Raw genomic sequence first — 19,584 nt, 5'->3', positions numbered from 1 at the left:
GAATACACGAATCTATAATGATACGCAATAATGATCTGTTTTCTTTCTCAATTGTTTACATTCACTTAAGCCATAAGTGACTGTGTTTATGAGGATTCTCACCAAGATGGGCATTTTGACATAATATTTGCATGTATGTGTCTGTTCAAGCACAAATAGATGCGGAAGAGAACGGAATTTGGTGTTCGCATTTTGTCTGTGTGCACAGAAAACAGAGAACGAGGTCCAAATTGCTTGAATGTTTAAACTGACAGGACCTAAAACACGTGCAAATAATAAGCTTTCATTTTATGATGGTTAAACTTTGCAATTAAACTGAGATTCATGTACGTTTCGAACTGTGCTGCGATGTGACTATCGCGAATGCGCACATCGCTATATCGATGCTAAAACAGTTCATCAAAAGGTAAAAGTTCATTAAAACATATCCAAGCTCATTTGGCACAAGAACAGCAGTTATGTTATGATGATCTCATTGATAACTCAGGAAGCCTGGAGAAACACTGTGTGTTTGCATGTTCTCATGTTACTGTTGGTTTTATTCCATGGTGCTCTGGATTCCTGGCTCCTGGAAGTCTCACAAAACCAGGCAATTAGACTGGAGTTGTTTTGAGAAATCTGTTTCCATTATTCCATAAAACATGCATGAGCGAGCCAGTGAATGGTCTTCGATCTGTTACTATGAAGACTGAAGGATCTTCTCTCCTTAAAAGTATTAAGTATCCACCTTATTTTGCAATGCGGAAATAAGCTATTTTCTGTGAATGTGCAAGACTTCCGATTCATTAGTTGCAACAGGTAAATAATAAGGCTGGGTATTGACACAATTTTCACGATTCAATTCACATGCTTGCGATTCGATTTGATTACGATTTCGTTTCAATTAAATATCGATTATTTTGGATGTAGTATATCAGATACAGTACATGGCAAATTTTCTAGAGGAAAAAAATCTCTCAACTAATGCTGTAAACTACACATGGGAGTCAGTATACTTTACTATAATATTGAAGGTTAAAATTAACTTATTTTTATATAAACACAAATTAACCTCAATTTTTTTTTTTTTTTTTTTTGTTGTTTTTTTAATAATAAATACTTTTGAATTACATAATCATATTTCTACTCCAATTCGTTTTTGTTTTTTTGTTTTTTTTAAATATAAACATTTAAATCGTGGCTGTCATAACTGATTTATTCAAACATGCATTAAATATTGAAGAACAGTATAATGAATATGTAAAGATGCATAGCTATATTTATCAGAATGCTGCTTACTAGATTTCACTTTTCTAGCTGACTAACGAGTTTACGGTCACTGAATATGTTTTTTCTGAGGTAAATGTGACGTTATGTGACATTGTTTACAAGCTGTTTTATTGACGTCTTTCCGAGGTTGAAGCACTGATTGAGCGATTACACGAGGCATGATACGGATTTCGGTAAGATGTACTGTATATTTTAACATACCTTCAGATGTTTAGTCATGTTTATTTCACGCTGTAACTGGTGTTAAAGCGGAGGAGAGGGTGTTCACATGCGCTTCAGGCTGCCGCTTCTCTTTAACTGAGGCGCTACAGCGATCTGTCACGTCACATTAAACGGCGCCAAAACGGTATTTATTTTTTGAATCTCATAATAAGATGGACGTCATTTGAAATATGAGACTTTGCTTCATATCAAAAGTAACAAAACAAAAAGATTATTGCTATTTATTGGATGGGAGGCGCGCTACATGTTCTGTTCATTCATCAACTGAAAACAGACTAGACTAATCGATTCTTGGGATTTAAGAATCGATATCGGTTCGTAATAATGAGAATCGATATTGTTTACCCAGCCCTAGTAAATGACTAGAATAACGAAGTGCAGTAAATGGTAAAACTATTTGAGCTACAAGCCAGTGTGTTTATGATTATGATAATAAATTAAAATAATATCATAACAATTAGCAGTTTGCAATATAAAGCAGCACAAGTGACTTTTTGTATAAAGCAGCATAAGTGTAAAAAAGAAATTTCTGTACAACTAAAATAACTGGAAGTGGATGACAACGGAAGGATGGATGTCAAAACTAATCAGAGCATTCCTGACATTCATCCAGTAAGTCAGTGAAACGCAGCTACAGGGATTTATTCTGTATAATGCAGAAAGAGTTTCCCACTCACTCGTCTCAGACGGAGTGGCCAATTTTGCAGTCGTGCAGAGACAGCTGATGGGCGGCATTGCTTTTCTCTCGCTTATGTCACTATTGATTTGTGAGTGGGCTTCCCCGGCTTTCCTCGGCTATGTGATGGAGGAGCTCATTTTAATGAAGATGTGTAAAAAAGGGAGAGAATTATCGAGTTTTGCGTGATTAGTGGGGGGAATTCTGGGGTCCCTGGCCTGTTTTTCAGACTACTTACACAATCGACCTCCAGATCCACCCTCAGATGATGAGAGCACGACTGAGTTTGACGAGTATCAGAACTACAAATGAGATGTAGTGATTGAAAGTTCTGCGGGAAACACAGTCAGAGTATATTTAGCAGACAATCAAGAACTGATAATGAAAATGAACATTATGAAAATCATTCAGTTACATTCTTTAATAAAAAACAAACAACAACAACAACAAAAAATTCAATTCAGAGTAAGAAACTGCTCTTAATTCATTTTGTCATTGGGTTGATGCAATTCTGTTACAACATTACATTCATTTTCTTTGCCTGTGAAAGAGATATACAACATTATTCAGTTCATTTCAGTCGAATGTTTCTGCCTGACATTTCAAAGAAACCAAAAAATATCATGTTGCATAAAACAGCTCTTTTGTGGCAGATAAAGGTAGAAACATTTGCATTTCAGTGCACTTTCAAAGCTTCTTCTTGTAAAGTTTTACATCACTCTGATACTGACAGTGGGCTAAGTGATGACATCTTGTAACTCTTAGTAAGAATTTCTGTCTTTGAAATAGCAGCAGATGGGAAGGCAACGAATACCACGACTCTAGAAGGTTTTTATATTGCAAGTGCTGTGGCTTCACCCATAGGAGCGTGGCTGCACTTTTGAAATCACCTCCATTGGGCCTCAACAGTTTCTAAGCCAAAAAAGTACACACAGTACAGGATCAAGAGTTAATGGAACAGTACACCAAAAAAAATGACTTTCTTTTGTGGAACTTTTGAAGAATTTTCACATGGCATTAAGGAGAATGTTCGCCCAAAATGACAATTCTGTCATCATACCTTATTTTGTATGACTTATTTCTTCTGTGGAACATAATAGAATATATTCTGAAGAATGTTGGTAACCAAACAGTTTTAATGACCAATGACTTCCACTGTATGGACAAAAACACAGAGACATTTCTTATTATATCTTCTTTTATGTTCCAACTATCCCTTTAAAGCATCATAAATGCAGTCCATATGATGTGATTGCTATATTCCAAGTCTTCTGAAGTCATGAAAAAGGTTTGTGTGGGAAAAGGACTGAATCTGAAGCCTGATAGTCTTTGCCAAAATTTTCAAATGAAGTTCTCTAGTTTGAATTGGCATGCCGCATTCCGTTATGACATGCATCATACCTAGCATAAGCTATCAACATGCCATTTCTGCTTCTGAATGCAAATTTGATTATTAGCGAAGAGCTTTATCCAAGAAAAAGTATCACTTTTGCAGCACTTTTCCTGCATAATAAAAGAACATGAAACTGTCTGTATAATGCTGTCTTCAGATTTAGGTTATTGCTCCCTAAACCTACAAGTGTGTGTGTTTAAAGACCCTGCAGAGATGTTCTAGTGGGCTTTTGTCCATGAAATATTGCTTGCAAGGATTTTATGGTAATGTTCTGTGATCAGCGTTGAGGCTGAGAGCTGGGTTTAGAGATGATGGGGCAATGGGGAAAACTGTGGGTCAGCGAATCTGGAAAGTTGTATCAAACATAAATTGGTCTTGAGACCTTGATGGCAATATTATCACAATTGTTGGGGAATAAACATTCATTAGTATACAATATATATTCACATTTAAAGAAGCAGTGAGTAATTTCTGCACCATTAGTGGCACCAAACTGAATTGTAACAATAATGTTAGTTTTCAAATAGATTTTGGTTGATCCCACACCCAAACCACAACATTATGGTAGCAAAAAGCATCTTTCTCCATAGGTGGCCCATTCAAAAGCATGTAAATATTTTATTATGTTATGATAGCTGTTTTAGCAGTGCCCATTTTGAAGGGCTCTTAACATCTTGAAACAGTCTTATCTTTCCCTATCTGCCGTTATTGACGTCACAGCACAGGGTAGATGTATGCTGCCTTCAAGTGCATAAAGCAAACATAAGCAAACCATAAAAGATTAGTTATTCACTCATATATGTCACATTTGCTACAGATTTGCTTTCCTCTCCTGAATCATCTTATATTTATTGTTAGTACATAGTAGTTAAGGCCGCTTAATATAGTGTGACCCTAATTTCTACACTCTTAAAAATAGAGGTTCTTTATTGGCATCCATGGTTCCATGAAGAACCTCCATGAAGTTCCATGAAGAACATCCATGGAATCTTACATCAACACTTTCCTTTCAAGTGCTCAGAACACCTAATTACGATATTTTCGACTCCATTTGAAGGGCACAGATTGTAAATTGTGCTGCCATCGGCTAATCAATCAGCTGTTCTGATGTTATATTTCATTACATTTACAGCTCAGGTAATTGGCCCAAAATTAATGAGCACCCATGAGCAAAGATGGCAGAAATCTCTACTTTCAGTGGCTTCCGCACCCATCAAACAAGTGCTACTGAGTTCATGTGAAAGCTAACGGATAGCTTCCAGGTATTATATAAACTCAGTTGGATGACTCAACCCATCCGAGGTGTCTGCCACCCGTGTACACACATTTCCGTTGAGTTGGCTATGCAAACACTGACTCAACATATTGTGTCAGTTCTCCCCAGCAACTGGCAGAGTAAAAGAAGCGGCCATCTAAAAACTGCTCATGTCATGTATTATTGACGGACGACAGAAGGGAAGAGAGACAGAGGAAAAAAAAGAGGAAGATAAGATGCACACATAGGCATTTCACACTGCGCTTAACTTTGGGTTATCATTGTTCTGAACCTGTGTAGAGGAACATTTCACAATTGTGATTTTGAAGGGAGGTTAGCACCACTTTATATCCGGGGATATAAAAACCTGCTCCAGAGTTTAGCACTGCAAAACGAAGTAGTGTTAAAATGTTCTGGCTAGATGCTTAGCAACAGACTCTCACTCAGATATTGAAAGCACGTGCCTCATATCACAAGCTTTGTACAGTCACACGAGGCAAACAGCCAAGGAGGATTTACGCAGCATTGATGTGAATGCGCGTGTTTAAACCGATCGCGCACTTTTGTTGCTAAGTGAAATCTGTGCTTCCTGACTCTTTTATGAGATTGTGTGAGGACAGCAGTTCACTTAGAACAAACACACAAGCACCATTTTGTGAAATCAAGATTAAAACACAACACAAAATATGAGTCCTAGAAATGTATACATGCTTTCCTCTCTGATCTGAATATCCCTCTTGTGTTCCGGTTGTCACAATCTGGTTGTCGCGTTCACATCTGTCTCAAATGGCACCCTAGTCCACACTTTCCTGGCTTAATGCCACTTTGACTGTTGGATAGAAGTCTGCTGCACTCTTCTGAAACCTAAAATGTCTTCACCCTATGGTCTTGACTTAATGGACACATGCACAATATTAAGGACATACACTCTAAAAAAAAAAAAAAAGTCTACAAAATACAATCTAATGTACTATGGTAATATGAAGGAATTATCCGTATTGATTTTTCACAGGTGTTTTATGTAAGCAATAAGGTAAGAGAGGCTGTGCTGTATTGTGAATAAGTCACGGCTGAAGGGCGTTGTTAGGCACGATACAGCACTAGCCTCGAGTACCTTTTATAAAACGGTTACCACACAATACAAATATTAAAACCAAAAAATATGTATCAATGCAACTTTCATGAAGTAAAATCACAAAAAGCCTTCCTTCCGCCGGAAAAAAATAGTCCCTGACCGTGAACAGCAACAGAAGTTACATTATTACGCCATTAGATGGCAGCAAAGACTTTAGTTTTTATGAGTGTGTCACTCAATAGCAAAGACTTTTATATTGAAAAGACTGAATTGTTGTGGACACAGTAAGATGCAACTGACAAATGCTTTGACTAGCGCTGTCAGTCACGGGAAAACCCCTTAACTGTTAAAAGGACAAGATAATACATCGGACATTTAAACTGATTTTTTATTATGAACATAGGACTGACCTGAAGGAAAATGCTAAATCTGAATGCAGGTAATAAACTCATTCAATCGATCTCTTTCTCACAATACTCTTCTACATAATACGGTAAGCTTCAATGAACAATATAAATTGAGAACCAACAGTTTGCGTTGCTAAGAGTGATTGCAAAGGGTGTTGTGTAGTGATGCACAGAACCATGGGTGAAGCGATCATAGCAGTGTTTTATTCACAAAAATTATTGACCAATTGACCAATCAGAATCAAGGACAGGAACTAACAGTTTTATAAACGTATTTTGAATTACGCATTGCATTATGTCGTTTTGGGGTTGAAGGAATTGTCCATAAACTTAACGGAAAACATACATGGTACATTTCAGAATATCTGTCCAACAATGCTGTCCATAATGACATAATAAAAAAAAATAATAGTTTTCAGACAATATTTTAACAATTTGCTTCAACAGAATTAAAGTATAAAAACAAATTGGAGTCACTCCTATATTAGTTGAAATTAGGCCGGTATGCAGTGAATGTAACAATAGCACAAACTTATTCTTTCATTGTCTATTAACAAATTCCGTATTTTTGTTGGCCAAAAAAATTGAGCATTTCTGGTTCCATTGTCCTGAATTCAATGGGTTTTTGGTTAAATGCCTGAAATAAGGTTTGTGATTAACACAAGTTATTTTCACTTTTTTCCCTACAACATAAAATACAAAATCTTGTGATTTTTTTTTTTTTTTTTTTTTAAAGCTTTTACTTGTCAAAAAAAAAAAAAAAAAAGCAGTTTCTATCAAGTGTCTACATGGGACTACAGAGGTTTTCGAAGACATTGAACATCAGGCCGAACAGGTAAACTCATCTACACACTAGTCGCTTTCACAGCCTCATTGTGATTATAAATCGCACTCTTGCAAACTAGTATAACTTGAACTTTCAGGGAAAATATTTTCTAAAGACTGAAAGTTGTTAGAAGCTTAATGGTGGCAATGTTTAAGTCATCTGACTTAGTTAATTTAGTTCATTTATATTCTATATTTAGCGATTCTATTTAGGCTTCAAAATTCATAAAAGTTCTGATCATTTGTGAACATTATTATGGTGAACAAAACATCTAAATATCAAACTTTTTTTCTGATATAATCCAAAAGCCAATGGAAAGTCCTATTGAGGTTTGAGGGAACGGGTGATTCTTAAAGGGGCTTTCGCACTGGAGGAAAGTTTTCATAGTTCCTATAACTATTGGCGGAAATACTCGCTTTTTGGCATGTTCACACCGTAAGAACGATTTTAGTTATAGGAACATCTTTTCGGGGGACTAAATTTGCTCCTACTTCAGAGTAGGGTCTAACCCAGCACAAGAGGAACTACCAGTAATGTAAGTGTACGTTAAAACACAGGAACCTGCCAAGTTTAAAAAGCTGTGTAAGCACACAGTTTACATACTTACTCCACAAACATGGAAAACAATGATAGATGGACCGACGTCCAGGCTCTTCTCAACTTTTTCCTTTATCACAAAACCCACAACACACAGCAAAAACACAGCTCCGATCACTGCGTCCTCCATCCTCCAGTTGTTGACATTGTTAAATGACGTAGCTCAGCCTCCTAACTTCACTTCAGAGTTCCTGCTGGCGGTGCAAATGCAACCAGGAAAATGGCCCTAGGGGAACATTTAGTTCTCAGGGGAACTGTCCTAGTGGCTAGTTCCTCTAACTGAGTTCCTATAACTACCTGGTGTGAAAGCCCCTTAACATATGGGTTGTCCTACAAAAATACACCATCACTACAGCGCTCTATTGATTTGCATATAAAACCTTAAAATCCAAAGTGCTGAATTGTGAAGTTCTGTAGTTCATGTGAGGTCACTTATAAAGTGCACTAAAACAGTTGTTAAATGACCTAATGAATGTACAGAAATGAGAACAGTCACTCTTGAATTAAATTAAACATCCTATAGGGGCTTGTATAAAATCTTATGGGTTTTGATGCAGAGTCAATATAAAGGATTCTCTCTAAATCGCTATCATTTTAATTTATTTGTTCCTCTCCCCACGGGATGAATTTAGATTGGATTTATCACTTTAATATAAGGTGACTGATAATAGCGTGAGATCAGCTAGTGTTCTAGATGAAAAAAATCATAGTTGCGACTGACACAGATAGCTATAAAAGCATGTCTTTAATTGTTTTTACCCAGTCACGTGCGAGGACATTTGGACAGCAATCGCAGAATGACCTAGATTTCATTGATTAAGCGAATGTAAGTGGCCGCCTTTAGCATAGACACGCGTCTGCGGCGAAAACCAGAGACCTGTCACGTCTGGTGCATGTCGCTGTCTTCATTGTCTCTTTGTCAAAAACAAAATGCACCTGTCAGCCTCATTCGATTTAGGCAAATATTACATCTCATGGCTGTCAGTGACTTGGCAAAACATTGTCAATTCAATTTTCACGTCATGCTCCCAAAGGGAAGTGGCAGCTGTGTCTTTCTAGCTGCATTGTAAACTTCAAATTCCTAACAAATGTGCCATAACAAATCAAGGAATTACTAGCTGCTCATGCTATAAGTGAGAAAATAGCTGAAATAATAATGCATAGCATAATGGTAAATTCAAGTACCATGTGTGAGTTATCGGCTGCCATTTAGTCTTATTTAACTTGCTCGGTAATGCTAGTGTTGAAACATTTATCCTCACTCCAGTTTGTTTTCCCACATGCAGCTTGTTACCTTGCCGCTCTTTGCCTCCTTGACAGCCGCTATTAAGACCCTGAGTGATTTTTATGACTCCGCTCTGTGCTCGAAAAGAGCCGCTCTCTCTTACGGTTCAACCCAGCGCAGGCACTGCAGCTTCAGGTAGAACCATTAATCAGGACCCTCAACACATGACCCCTCCATCAAGACAGCTCTGCCAGGACCTAAAATAAATCAAGCTTGCACTTTATTACGGGTTGTTACAATACTAAATTTGTGTTGCACAGCTCCTTCAAAGCAGTCTGCAAAATCATTACTTCCCCATTGCTGAAATAGCCAGACCATTAGATGTGAGGGAGCCAAATGTAAAACAAAGGCTCTGTTCCAAAAAGCTAGTGGCAGTATTTTAAGGCATCGTAGGTACATCCCCGATGGAAAGCATGTTCCAAAAAAGTATAGATAGCATTATTATGCTGCCTTCTAAAATATTTTTAAACATTGTGGAAAAGGCAATCCCACACTCTCTGAAGAAAAAAAAAAAAAAAAATTGTCAATGCTCTTTCAAAATGTACTAAAATAATGTACATTTCTATAAAACATATTTTCTACACTAATTGGTAATAATATGTACATTTCACATACTAATATGAATAAATAAGGTACAAAGATGGATACCGCTGTAACGGGTGATCTGTGTTCTGTTTATGTTTGAGTGGGTTTTTGTCTTGTATGTCAGTTCTGTGTCCCAGTTTTCTGTGTTCTAGTTAGTTATGGTTTGATTAATTTGCACACCTGTTGTCTATTTGGTTAATTAGTTTGGTTTTTTATTTAAGTTCCTTGTTTCTTTCATTTGACTGTCAGTTCTCATCGCATTTTATGTTTGGTTGTTATGTGTTTTTTTTCATAGTATTCTGAGTATCTTGAGTTGTGTTAAATAAATACATTGCGACGAATATAAAATTTCATCAACTTTATTTGCATCCTGGCGGTGACAGAAAAAAATATGGATCTTGCAGCAGATCGTATCCTTGTCCTCTCGCAAGGGAACCAGTCCCTAGAAGGGCAAACACAGGCATTTTTGGACCTTTACCACCTTGTCCACTATGATGATGACTGCCTGTGTGTGATTTTCCGGGCCAGTTTGAACGCTGACATGAGAGTGTGCTTGCCCGGAGACAATCCTCTAAGGCAGTGGTTCCCAAACGTTTTAGAGTAGAGTACCCCCTGAGGCATTTACCATCCTTCTGTCTACCCCCTCTTTTCCGCTTAGACTGCATCTCTTCCATTAAGGGACAATATTTGCCCCTTAAATTGACTTTCCAGTGCATTTTTTATCTTTATAAATACCTTTACAACATTAATAATGTTTTAAATAAAAAAAAATAAAAAAATTCAAAAAATGTTGTAGAGAAATATGCAATGATGATAAAAATGTGAAAAGTGATTCTTTTAAATACTAAAACTGCCAGTAGGTGGCAGTAAGTCACTGTCTTAAAAAGTGAGTCATTCATTCATTCATTCAATCAGTCAGTCAGTAACAAAGCAAGTGAATGAATCATTGAATTGATAGGCTTGTTTGAGATGTATCAGTGCTGCGCAGACATCAGCGTATGACATCAAAGTACCACGAGAGTGATTCAAAAGTATAAGGAGTCGTTTACTCTCCAAACACTCTCGTGGTTCTTTGATTTCATATGCCGCTTGGTGTGCGCAGCGCCGATGCATCGCAAACAAGCCTAATGACTTCCACGAATGATTCATTCAAATCCGCAGATTCAATCACGAAACACTGCTGTGTGTTGTAGTTCTGCTGTGGCTTTTGTTTGTTGAACTGTTGTATAAATCACATTTGCAATCGTGTGGATATCTGGATTTGCATTCTTGCTCATATAGTATTATCAACATTAAACAAGAACTCACAAAAGGTATGTTTTGTATCAAGAGTTTGAATCTTAAATTGATCTCTATGCACCTTCTGTGCCAGGCTATATGTTCTTCATGCTAGTAAGTGTTAAATCTACAGGTACATTGTTGAGAACGGCAGTAATGTAGTGCGATTTGCTAAGGCAGAAGACTGCACGCAACCTATATGCACCCATATGCATACTGCTTATGTGGAAATGGATGCAGTCAGTTTTGACCGCAAAAGATGTGGTATTTTGATTGGATGTCATGTATTTACGGCATTGTGCCTGTTAGAAATACATGCTCGGTTTTAATGTTATTTTAAGGTATGGAAGAATTAAATGAATGGCAAAACTCAGCATTTTGTTTGCGTACCCCCTCTGCCACCTCATGTACCCCCAGGGGTATGCATACCCCAGTTTGGGAACCACAATGCTCTAAGGAACTGTTTGGAGTATGTGGATTGGGTATTCTTCCACAACGGTTCCCTCTTCACAATCTGCAAAAGTGAGCATGCCAGCCGCAGTCAACATCCCAGCGATGGATGAGCCTGAGCCCACCGCAGACACAGAGCCAGAGGCCCCCACAATACCAGCGCCAGTGAGGAAAGAGACTGAGCCAAGAATCGTCCAGAAGAAATGTGACCAGGTGCATGAGCCGGCCATATGTCAGTCCCTGAGGGAATTCTGGTGGAGTTTGGGGGGAAAAAGTGGAGTAGACAACTCTTATATGATTGTAATCGTGTATTTATTTGGTTTAATGTTTTATCTGTCTCTTCCCTGTGCCTTTGTTGATACCGGACTAATGCATCCACATGTCACACACTCCGGTTAACTCATATAACTCATAACTCCTGTTTTCTTCTCATGAGCTCCCTCTGTTGCTCTAGCTGAAAGGATAACAGTAAAACATTGTTCAAATATTGATGTTAGAATCTTAAGTCTTTAAGTAAAGGCCAAACTTCAGCAAGTTTGGATCGCTAAATCTTGAATGACTGTCAACTGTTGAATGAATGAGTGTCACGTCCTGCTTGTTTACTTCGAACCGGAAGACGCTCCCACTTTTGACGCAAGGCCTCATGGGGCGTAGGAAACGTGTGTATATGTTTCGAGTCAGCCTAGTGAGAAATGTCTGCCTGTTCCATGTCGGCCAAGAGAGTCATTCCTTAGAGATTTTGTCTGTCCTGTCAACCTAGAAATTTATTTGTGAAATCCCTGTCTGCTCTGCCCTATACTTCAGCCCTGCCTGCACTGTCTCGCCTCAGCCATTCAGCTCCTCCTACGTTGGCTCCGCTTTACTGCTTGGGCTCGCCTCAAGCTTTGTGTTCGTAAGTACAGTCCTGGGGCCGGTTGCACCAGCTGGACGTACACCCAGCGTAAGACTAAGCTTAACGTAAAATTTCCGGGCTTTCCGGCATGAAAAAGTAATGAGAGACTGCACCAATCCTCTAGATATATATGGAGACAGAGAACTTATTGAAAGGTTTCGTTTCAGCAGGGTTGATCTGTTAGAATTAATCAAACAAGTTATTACCGCAGTTACAACACACAACAGACAGGAATGGAGCACTGTTCCCAACACTGCAGGTGCTGATTTGTCTTCGATTTTATGCCAGTGGGTCTTTCCAAAATACTTTCCCTGAAATGGTAAATGTAAGCAGAAGTACATAATGCCAGGCGATACGGTGAGTTTCTCTGGCCCTTCAAAATCGGTCTCATCAACATCGACCCACCCAGGAGGAGGCCACACACACTAAGGAAAAATTTCGCAGAGATTCCGACACACCCGGTATTTTTGGAGGTATTGATGGTACTTGTGCGCATTCAGGCACCATCTAAAGATGAGTACCTTTTTGTAAATAGGAAAAGCTTTCACTCAATCAACGTGCAGGATGTTTGCGATGCAAAGCGCAGGTGTGTGTGACTCATGTTTAGTTTAAATATTAATCATGCCCAGCCCTTATTAATTTTAGCCTACACTTAAACTGGCATTGTTTTTTAAAGAGTAATATGGGATGATACGTAGCTATACTGCAATTTTTATTTCTTTTTTCTTATTCTGTAGATTCCACTGCCTGCACAGTGAAATCAGGATGAAACCAGAGAGGACATGCACCATTATACTGTATGTGCAGCAGCTGTGTTGCACAGCATTTGCATAGACAAGAGAGTTCCTCTCCCAGTGGAGGATTTAGGATCAGTGTATTGTATTATCATTAAACTTAAGCAAAGTGAATAAATTAAAACTGTGCAAAATGATTGCTGGCATAATATATGGTTTCCGTAGCCAGCTTGTAAAATAAATTTACTGATTAAATTGTGTATTGTGTGCTTTTCTTATATATATTAGGGATTAATTAGGGATTAAAAGTATATACAGAACATTTATTTAAATCATGTATGGGATTATTTAAATGTTCATAAACAGACTGTCATTCTCGATTGTGTAGCGGGCCCTTTGCTCTAACAGCTGGATTTCTAAGGCACGTTTCTGTTTCTCTAACTCAAGGTTCTCCTTTTCTACCCTTTTGATCTCCACTCTCATAATTTCTTTCTCCAGTAACATAGAATGGGGATCCTGATTTCTTGTCCTTCGAACAGGTACTGTTTTCATGTTTTTCAGAGCTGTCCTCAGTACTAAAGGCGAGTCGGGATTATCTGCAAAAGTTGAATGTGTTATTAAAAGATAACTTGCTCCATAAATGTATGTAGGCTACTCCGTGTAAACAGGCCTATAACCAGCCTATTTATTAGTCCACTATTTTAAGAGGCAATACCTTCATAACTGGTGTCTGATGAAACAGTTGATAACAGTTGAAAAACTTGCGTCCTCTTCAGCTTCAGCTTGCTTTTCTTCAGTTAGATCTACGTAGCTGGCACTAGTGTCACAGCCTTTTAGGCCGGTAAAAGCTGGTGAGTCCTCTCCAAACACATCCATTATAATAGTACTGTAGGGTGAGATTTTTAAGAGGGGTCCCCCACCCGTTGGGGGATTTTTGAGCAGGCTAGAGTCTCTCCTGGCTGCCTGAAGAAGGTCTTTCCATTTCTTTTTTACTTCATCGACTGTCCGACTTCCTAGTCCACCCTCAGCTTCATTTACTGCTACTGTTATCTTTTGCCAGATGTCTTGTTTTTTTTTATTTTTTATTATTCATTACTGAATTGTTTTGCCTGCATACCAAAACATGCATATACTTACTGAATAGCTCATTAATTTTTCTTGTTTCACAATCTGAGTAATTTAATTTTCTTTTTTTCGGCTCAGCAGTCATTTTCATCTATTCATTTAAGCCAATAAATTCAAATTTGTAACCATAGTAACGCAACTGGCATCTCAACTAACAGTGCGGTAGAACATGTCAGCTTGTGCGCGCAACGTCTATGCTAAGCGTAGCTGCGCCTAGTCATAGTTTTAGATGGTGCAACAGGTGTAAATATTAATCGGAAAGCTTAATCGGAAAGTATATTGAATAATTATTAATCGGAAAGTCCAACATAGAGCTTACACCCAACTGTTTTACGTCCAGCTGGTGCAACCGGCCCCTGAAGTTTCAACTCTCTAGTTTCGCTCAGAACTCCCGTGCCTGTCACTCTTCCTCAGCATATCAACCAGTTGGCTCCACCTTGGCTCCTCTCCCCCTTGGCTCCACCTGGGACCATCGTCCCTACAGCTCTGTCATGCTTCCTTGGCTGCGTTCGACTCCACTTTTAGACACGCACTCGCGAACTTCCCTAAGCACTTCCCCTTGGGGTGAATCACTGCCGCCATTTTGAAATGTGTTCCACTTTGTTAAGCGGATGAGGGAAGTTTATATGGACAGACCCTCGCTCCCTCAATTTTAACCGAGGGAGCGAGTCTACTTCATATGTACACTTCAGGCAGGTCCATATACCACAATGCAACACGATTGTGATGTCACTGCATATCGCATTTAATTTAGCCCACCACAAACAACTCTACATATACAGTTATATACAACCTATGATATATTAATTATTTTTTTTAAATATCTAAAACAACCCAAACACAACTATATGCATATAGAATGCTGCATTAAACAGTTTCGTAAAGAAAATAAAAAGTAAATAATAAATCAAGTCTATAGCAGATTCCAAGTGATCAAGGGCTTAGGATGTTCCAACTCAGCCCATTGCAAGGGTTCCGCCAGTAGTGGACACTCATGCAGGCAAGAGCATAAAACCCGAACCGGAACGCAGCCCTTGCCTCTCCGGCTCTGCCTTGGTCAGTCGTTGCTCGGCTTGTGCAATGGACTTCCGCGCCTTCAGCTGCACTTCGTCCCTCCACACCTTCGGCTCCTTCGGGCTTCTCCTTCCCTCCAGCTCCACCTTGGTCCTCAGCCGCTCCGCCTTCTCCTCAGTCCTCTGGCACCCTGGCTCCACCTCGGTTGCTCGTCGCTGCAAGACAACGTGTCACTCACATAAGATCGACCAAAACCAAACCAACAATCATCCAATCAATTCCCCATGGGGCAAAATCAAGTCCCGCTCTACATTTTTACTTGTTAAAGATGTCTTTTCATATATATGTCACAATAGAGAAGAAAAGACTTTAACACATTTAAACATTTCATGCCGATGTTAAAAGAAATTAATACTATTCAGTATAGAACACCGACTCATTATTGGCCAGCTCCTGCGTCAGCACCACATGCATGCGTCGTGCTGCTCACGTGAACAGCATCGGCCATTACTGAGTTTGCATTCTGAGTAGAACCTGGAAGTGCTGCACTGTGTCTACAATGTAAAAAGCGTAGGAAAATGACACAGAATATAAGATATTGTTGAATAAAGTCATTATTTTTGTTTTGTTTTTGCACACAAAAAGTATTCATTGCTTCATAAAATTAAGGTTGAACCACTGTAGTCACATGGACTATTTTTACGATCTCTTTAATACATTTTTGGGCCTTGAAAGTGGTATTTAAATTGCTCTCTATGGAGGGGTCAGAGAGCTCTCAGATTTCATCAGAAATATCTTAATTTGTGTTCCGATGATGAACAAAAGTCTTACGGGTTTGGAACGACATGAGAGTGAGTAATTAATGACAGAAATTAAATTTTTGGGTGAACTAACCCTTTAAATACACAAGAAAATGAGGAACTAAACAAGACTAGCAACTGGAACAAGGAAAACAGGAACTAAAACTAAGGAAACCAGGAACATACCATAAAAACTAAAAGCCCATGAAAACGAAATTGATGTTACACAGTAAAGACATTTATAATGTTACAAAATATTTCTATTTCAAATAAGTGCTGTTCTTTTGAACTTTCTATTCATCAAAGAATCTTGAAAAAAAATGTATCATGGTTTCCACAAAAATACTAAGCAGTTTTCAACACTGATAATAAAAATTCACTGTTTCTTGAGCATCAAATCAGCATATTAGAATGATTTCTGACAGATCATGTGACACTGAAGACTGGAGTAATGATGCTGAAAATTCAGCTTTCATCATAGGAATAAATTACATTTTAAAATGTATTCAAATAGAAAACAGCTATTAATATTTCACAATATTGTTTATACTGTGTTTTTTTGAACAGATAAATGCAGTCTTGGTGAGCATAATGTTAATGTGTTAATGATTTTAAAATTAACACCTCTTACTAACCCCAAGCTTTTGAACATTAGTGTGTATAAAATGTATATTTATATATACTGTGCAAAGGTTGCTAAGTTGTTGTGAGTGGTTGTTAGGTAGTGTGGTTGTATGCTAAGATGCTGTGAACGGTGCTAAGCTAGAGTGCTGCTAAAATAAAGCTATTGAGATGATAAGCTGTTTCTACAGACTTTGTTTTAGACAGACTATTAACAGTCTCTGCTGTGTTTATGAGGCAACACATAGATCAGATGTGCATGAACATCTTTGTGTGGCCATGAGCCCCTTTTCCAGGAGATAAAAGGCATTATATTGTGTCACTCAATAACAAGCCCATCCAAACCTATATTTCCATGTGCTGCAGTAGAGCCGTTCTACTAAAATAGAGTTTAACAGGCAGCTAAAGCAGAAAGACAATAGAGTATTAGTGTTGGTCACCGATTCTTCATTGTGCTCTGACTTTTTGATCGTGGCATGTTTTCTTGTGGGCAGCAGGACATCCTGTGATTGACGTGATGTGCTAAACCCAGAGCTAATTCACTGAAGAAGGCTAAACGGGTGTGCTAGTGTGTGCTGGCGAGGTAGACGCCCAATTAAGCTCAAACATACAGCATGAATCATTTAGCACTGTTAATTCAGGAGTTCCCTCAGGCGAGTGAGGAAAAAAACTGCCATGAACAGAGGCTTTCGCTCAAAGCGTCACACAAATGCAGTGAATGTGACAGCTTCAATTAATTCTCTCATCCAAGGCATCACAGCTTGTTTTGACAGGTAATTTAGGGAGTGTAGGGACAGAAATACATTTTTGCTAATTTCTGGCATTTGATAATGAAGAGATGAAGCATTATACTAATTTAATATCAACACAAACCTCTACCTCTATAAAGACTGTACACAGTCTCACTGCGCCCAACATCCTCTCTGCAAACTTAGAGCAATATCTAGTGGTCAAACTCGGATACTGCAACCTAGCAGCAGCGTTCACCTGCCCAATGAGACAGATACACTTCAGAAATGATCTCCTTTCAGAACCTTGAAAGCCAGAGGCACGTATTGACATTTGATTTTAACTCATTCACTTTGAACGAGTTTAATCATGGAGTTTCGGTCATGTGCCCAACATGCCTTGTGGTGTCAAGGTCAATTTTGCAGAGGCTATTCTTTCCTATGGCTCAGACAAAAGATGGGTTTAACTTTTAAGCATTAAAGTCGGCATGAAGCGAAGTTGCGATTGTCTTCCCTACCTTATTGTGACGCATATCCGAGTGGAACAGCATCTCAAAGATGAAAAAAATGTAGAGTGGGACTTGATTTTGTCCATGGGGAATTGATTGGATTGTTGGATGGATGTTTGCTATTGGTCATTCTCATGTGAGTGACTGGTTGTTCCGCCCTCGTGCCAGTAAACACAGTAAACACCAGTAAATTTATAATAAATAATGCAATATTCCATAAAAAAAAAGAAAAGAAAAAGTGAGTTCAACATTTTAAGTCTAATTCACTTACAAAAAAGTACTGTAGTCAGTTAATGTACCAGACCTTAATACTTTGACATGATATACTTATAAAATACCATAGTACATGTTCACAAATACATGGTATTACCATTGTACATGGTCCAAAAATACATAGTACTGTGATGTGATCTTTCAAGAAACATGGTAATACCATGATGGATGTCAGAACAAAAATACTTGGTATTAACATACATAATAGCCTACTATGTATTTTTGGATAAGTACTACCATGGCACATGTCTAACCATGGTTTTACTATGGTGCAATGTCCAAAAGATATAGAACATGTCCAAAGTCCATGGAATTGTAATGGAAACATGCCTGAAAACATGGTAATACCATGGTACACACCACCACACCAACAGTGTTGTTATTGTAAACTAAAACTGAACTTTTAAAAATCATTTTTGGTAACTGAATTAAAGCTGAAATAAAATGAAAAACTTAAAACACTTAAACAAAAAGTAGAACCATTTCCTTGGCGGCTAACTGATTTACGAAAAAAGTTATAAGCTTAAAGACACAATATGTGAATTTTCGCCGCTAGAGGTCGCTTATTCAAAACAGAAGCGAAGCTTGATGACGCCGTGATTTTGCGGAATCATGGGAGGTGCTGTCTTCACGTCTACAGCAAGTGGAAAAGAATTTGGATGGGACTCGGGCAGAAATCATGTTCATGGATGAGATTATTAACGTTACTGTAGTATGAAGCAGATCAGGGCCGAGTGCTGTGCGAGCAAAAACGAGGCCGCTGGAGCGATTGCTAATGAGGGACGAGCGCGACACATGTTTTAAGAGCAGCAGAACTTTTATTATGCCGCAGTCGCCGCTTCTGCTTCTTCCGGTCAAGCATATGTGGGGTAAAGCAGCACTGTTTTATAGTGTTACAGGAATTGACGGAAGGGCACTACCAGGAGTGGAGCATGCGGCTTAATTTGACTCCACGGGAAACCTCACCCGGTCCGGACACGGAAAGGATTGACAGATTGATAGATCTTTCTCGATTCCTTTAAGTTTCAGTTGTTATAGTGCTACTCTGCGTTCGCTCGGCGGCTACTATGAGACACTTGTTGCACGCTACAGTAAGCTAGATCGATATTAGGCATGGTAAAACATGGTACTCGCTGTAAATCAAGAAAACAAGATTTAAACAATAAGACTTTCTATGTTGAGCTGTATAATATGACTAGTTCCCTTTCATGGAATAGGGAACGAGAATAGGGAACGAGAATAGGGATGACGCTGCATATCCCTATTCAGGGAACCAGGGTTACATACGTAACCTGAGACGTTCCCTTTCATGGGAACTGTCAACGCTGCGTCATAGGCATTGGGAACGCCTCTGCCTATGACGCAGCGTCTCATTCCCTATTCAGGGAACCAGGGTTACATACATAACCTGAGATGTTTTCTGTTGATGAATGTATCCAAACAGTTGCTCACCTGTCTAATAAAACACAATATATTAAAGCGTCTTTGGAGTTTTCATGGTTTCTACAAAATAAAACCGGAAGCTGAGGGTAACGCGGATATGATGTCATTGATAAGCGACGCACGGACA

The sequence above is a fragment of the Ctenopharyngodon idella genome, chromosome 3, assembly GCF_019924925.1.
Source record: "Ctenopharyngodon idella isolate HZGC_01 chromosome 3, HZGC01, whole genome shotgun sequence".
Classification (NCBI taxonomy): Eukaryota; Metazoa; Chordata; class Actinopteri; order Cypriniformes; family Xenocyprididae; genus Ctenopharyngodon; species Ctenopharyngodon idella.
This window is presented reverse-complemented; position numbering follows the sequence as displayed.